At 51.0% G+C, this 5,157-nt stretch overlaps 1 long non-coding RNA gene across 1 annotated transcript; it reads left to right on the top strand.

Annotated features, from left to right (window-relative positions):
* The first annotated feature begins 3,487 nt into the window (after positions 1–3,487).
* LOC143793818 (uncharacterized) lies at positions 3,488–4,837 on the top strand. Its single transcript, XR_013220277.1, has 3 exons — positions 3,488–3,595; positions 3,643–3,992; positions 4,732–4,837. It is a non-coding gene; the product is annotated as an uncharacterized LOC143793818 (long non-coding RNA).
* Positions 4,838–5,157: the final 320 nt, after the last annotated feature.

Here is a 5,157-nt window from a genome sequence, read left to right on the forward strand (position 1 = left end):
GCGTGCCAGACTGGTAACAGGAAAGCCTTCCATGTCCTCAACAGGACGACTGACCAAGGTGTCTTCCTCCTCCTCCTCCCTGTCCCCAGGCCATCCACGCTGAACAGATGGTATGACAGTTGTGCTTATAGTACCATCTATACTGCATGAAAGTAGCTCCTGTTCTTCCTCCTCCTCTTCCTCATTGTCAACCAATCCACATTGGGATGACATGAGGCTGGGCTGAGTGTAATCACCCTGCGTGGTTCCTTGCTCCATGTCCTTGTGCTCCGTCTGCAATGTATCCTCTTTCATTGTAAGCAGATAGCTTTTTAGAATGCAGAGAAGCGGGATGGTGATGCTAATTATGGCATCATCCCGCTCACCATCTTGGATGGACTCCTCAAAGTTTTGCAGGATGGTACAGATATCTAACATCCATGTCCACTCCTGAGGTCTTATGTGTGGAGTTTGAACTAAATAATGACAGCCTTGTTGATGCTGGTAGTCAACAACTGCCATCTTCTGCTCACAAATCCTTTCCAACATATGCAGTGTAGAGTTCCAACTTGTGGGGATATCACACACCAGTCGGTGAGCCAGAAGCTGCAAACGCTGCTGAAGCACGGCAAGGGCGGCTGAAGCTGTAGCTGACTTTCTAAAATGGGCACACAGTCAGCGTACTTTCATAAGTAGATCTGGCAACTCTGAGTAGGTTTTGAGAAAATTCTGAACCACGAGGTTAAGCACATGGGGCAGGCAAGGCACATGTGTGAGCTCACCTCGCCTCAGAGCCGCCACCAGGTTCCGGCCATTGTCACGCATGAACATGCCTGGCTGTAGATTCAGCGGTGTCAGAAAAAGATCAGACTGCTCTTTCAGAGCTGTCCACAACTCTTCAACATTGTGCAGTTTGTCGCCTAAACAGATTAGCTTCGCCACAGCCTGTTGGCGCTTGGCTGAGGCAGTGCTGCAGTGCTTCCAGCTTGTGACTGATGTGCTACTTTTAGAGATGGAGGTGGAAGAGGAGGTGCAGGAGCTGTAGACTGTGAGGGCAACCCAGATTGATGAAGGGCCCACATTTCTCGGGGTTGGAGGACGTTCACCATCCCAAGGTCCAACTGGGTCCCAGATTCCACTATGTTAACCCAGTGTGCCGTCAGCGAGATGTACCATCCCTGCCCACAAGCGCTTGTCCACAAGCAGACAATAAATTTGTGAATTTACTACTGTGGCCTGTGGGGCGTTGAAGGCGTACTTCCGCTTGCATTCCAATGACTGTGGTATGGACAACTGAAGGCTGCGCTGGGAAAAGGATGTGGATGTGCTTGATGATGGTGCTAGTTGAATCTGGGTAAAGGCAGATGCAGGGCAGGAGGCATCTTCACATGCACTGTGGACAGGGGATTGGCTTTCACGCACAACAGTGGAAGGAGTGGTGTTAGACGCAGGCACTGTTCCTGGTGCCTGTGGTTTGGCCCACAAAGTCGGGTGCTTTGCTGTCATGTGCCTGATCATGCTGGTGGTGGTCAGGCTTGTAGTTTTGCTACCCCTGCTGCTGTGGGCATGGCAGGTGTTGCAAATGGCCTGTTTGGGGTTATTGGCAGAGTCTTGAAAAAACAACCAGATTCGTGAAGATCTTACAGTTGGACTGGCAACTTCCGTCATGTTGGTGGTGCATGGAATGGTTGCCCTCCTTATGTCTGTTTACACCACACTGCATCTTCCTTCCTGTTGGGGTGCAACACCTTCATCCCCCTGTGTGCTGCTGTCCTCGCTCTGCATGTCCTCCTGCCAGGTTTGGTCAGTTGCTATATCATCCACCACCTCTTCTTCCCCTTCGGCACCCTGGTCCTCTTCCTGAGTTTCTGGCAATTGTGTCTCATCATCGTCCACCTCTTGTAGCATGATAACACCGTCGCCTTCGTGTAACCGAGGCTGCTCAAATATTTGGGCATCGCTACATGGAATCTCATCTTGCCTCGCTTCAAGTGGAGCAGGAGAGAGGCCCGAATCGATAATTGGAAAAGTGAACAACTCTTCGGAGTGTCCAAGTGTTGGATCAGTTGTCTCAGGACACTCAGCATGGTGGGAGGAAGGAGGATCAGGGTGAGGAAAATGCGGTCCAGAGTCACGGGTACTCAGACTTGATCATGTGGAAGACAGGGTGCTGGTGGTGGTGACTGGAAGCATTATCCGCCATCCAACCAACTACCTTTTCTTGCTGCTCTGCTGTCAAGAGTGCTGTTCTGCCATGCCCTAAGAATTCTGACAGGAATCTGTTGCGAGAAGATGTAGGTATTTGTGGTGGCCCACTTTCAGCTTGCCCACGGCCTCGATCTCTGCATGAACCATCACCATCACGTCTACTTCCCCGTTCCTTGACACGCGCCTTGCCCATTTTAACCCCTTCACGACCTTTGACGCATACGCTGCGTCATGAAAGTCGGTGCCAATGCGACCTATGACGCAGCGTATGCGTCATGGAATGATCGCGTCCCTGCAGATCGGGTGAAGGGGTTAACTCTCATTTTACCCGATCTGCAGAGACAGGGGGAGTGGTGCTTCAGCCCAGGGGGGGTGGCTTCACCCCCCCGTGGCTACGATCGCTCTGATTGGCTGTTGAAAGTGAAACTGCCAATCAGAGCGATTTGTAATATTTCACCTAAAAAACAGGTGAAATATTACAATCCAGCCATGGCCGATGCTGCAATATCATCGGCCATGGCTGGAAAACCTGAATTGACCCCCCCCACCCCACCGATCGCCCCCCCAGTGCTCCGTTATGGGGTCCGGTCCCCTCCGTCCGCCTGCCGGCTCCCCCGTCCTCCTGTCCGCTCCCCCCTGTGGTCCGATCACCCCCCCTGTGCTCCGATCACCCCCCCTGTGCTCCGATCCACCCCCCCACCACCCCTTCATACTTACCGATCCTCCCGGTGTCCGGACGTCTCCTCGCTGGGCGCCGCCATCTTGGAAAATGGCGGGCGCATGCTCAGTGCGCCCGCCGAATCTGCCAGCCGGCAGATTCCTTACAAGTACATTTTGATCGCTGTGGTAGGTTCTATCACAGCGATCAAAATAAAAAAAATAATAAATACCCCCCCACTTTATCACCCCCATAGGTAGGGAGAATAATAAAATAAAGAAAATATTTTTTTTTTTTTTCGTTTTCCACTAGGGTTAGGGTTAGAACTAGGGGTAGGGTTAGGGGTAGGGTTAGGGTTACGGGTAGGGTTAGGATTAGGGTTATGGCATGTGCGGATTTGGCTGTGGATCCGCAGCGGATTGGCCGCGGATCCGCAGCGGATTGGCCGCGGATCCGCAGCGGATTTGGCTGCGGATCCGCAGCGGATTTGGCTGCGGATCCGCAGCGGATTGGCCGCTGCGAATTCGTTGCAGTTTTCCATCAGGTTTACAGTACCATGTACACCTATGGAAAACCAAATCCGCTGTGCCCATGGTGCGGAAAATTCCGTGTAGAAACGCTGCGTTGTATTTTCTGCAGCATGTCAATTCTTTGTGCGGATTCCACAGCGTTTTACACCTGTTCCTCAATAGGAATCCGCAGGTGAAATCCGCACAAAAAAAACACTGGAAATCTGCTGTAAATCTGCAGGTAAAACGCAGTGCCTTTTACCTGCAGATTTTTCAAAAATCGTGCAGAAAAATCTCACACGAATCCGCAACGTGGGCACATACCCTTAGGGTTAGGGTTGGAATTAGAGTTAGGGTACCGTCTCACAGTGGCACTTTGATCGCTACGACGGTACGATCCGTGACGTTCCAGCGATATCCATACGATATCGCTGTGTCTGACACGCAGCAGCGATCAGGGACCCTGCTGAGAATCGTACGTCGTAGCAGATCGTTTGGAACTTTCTTTCGTCGCTGGATCTCCCGCTGTCATCGCTGGATCGTTGTGACAGCGATCCAGCGATGCGTTCGCTTGTAACCAGGGTAAACATCGGGTTACTAAGCGCAGGGCCGCGCTTAGTAACCCGATGTTTACCGTGGTTACTGTTGTGAAATTGGATTTTGGGCTCCCCCGGTGGCCACTGGTGGAATTGAACTTGTGTGCATCATCCCCTCTGTTCACCTGTTCCCATCAGGATGTGGGAGTCGCTATTTAACCTTGCTCCTCTGTCACTTCCATGCCGGTCAACATTGTAATCAGAAGCCTTTCTGTGCATGTTCCTGCTACCAGACAACTTCCAGCTAAGTCGGACTTTTGTCCTTGTTTGTTTTTTGCATTTTGTTCCAGTTCACAGCTGCAGTTTCGTTTCTGTGTCTGGAAAGCTCTTGTGATCTGAAATTGCCACTCTGATGTTATGAGTTAATACTAGAGTCTTAAAGTAATTTCAGGATGGTGTATTGATAGGGTTTTCAGCTGACCATGAAAGTACCCTTTCTGTCTTCCTGCTATCTAGTAAGCGGACCTCGATTTTGCTAAACCTATTTTCATACTACGTTTGTCATTTTCATCTTAAATCACCGCCAATATATGTGGGGGCCTCTGTCTGCCTTTCGGGGAAATTTCTCTAGAGGTGAGCCAGGACTATATTTTCCTCTGCCAGGATTAGTTAGTCCTCCGGCCGGCGCTGGGCGTCTAGGGATAAAACGCAGGCTACGCTACCCGGCTACTGTTAGTTGTGCGGCAGGTTTAGTTCATGGTCAGTTTAAGTTTCCATCCTTCCAAGAGCTAGTTCCTATGTATGCTGGGCTATGTTCTCTTGCCATTGAGAACCATAACAGGTTACCAGCGTAAAAGTAAAAAAAAAAAAAAACGTACATACTCACATTTCGGTGTCCTTCAGGTCCCTTGCCGTCTGCTTCCCGCTCTGACTGTCTGCCGGCCGGAAAGTGAGAGCACAGCACAGCAGTGACGTTACCGCTGCGCTCTGCTCTCACTGTACGGCGGCACTCAGTCAGAGCGGGAAGCAGACGGCAAGGGACCTGAAGGACACCGAAATGTGAGTATGTACGTTTTTTTTTTTTTACTTTTACGCTGGTAACCACGATAAACATCGGGTTACTAAGCACGGCCCTGCGCTTAGTAACCCGATGTTTACCCTGGTTACCCAGGACCTTGGCATCGTTGGTCACTGGAGAGCGGTCTGTGTGACAGCTCCCCAGCGACCACACAACGACTTTCCAACGATCACGGCCAGGTCGTATCGC

This window comes from Ranitomeya variabilis, chromosome 1 (assembly GCF_051348905.1).
Source record: "Ranitomeya variabilis isolate aRanVar5 chromosome 1, aRanVar5.hap1, whole genome shotgun sequence".
In the NCBI taxonomy this organism is placed as follows: domain Eukaryota; kingdom Metazoa; phylum Chordata; class Amphibia; order Anura; family Dendrobatidae; genus Ranitomeya; species Ranitomeya variabilis.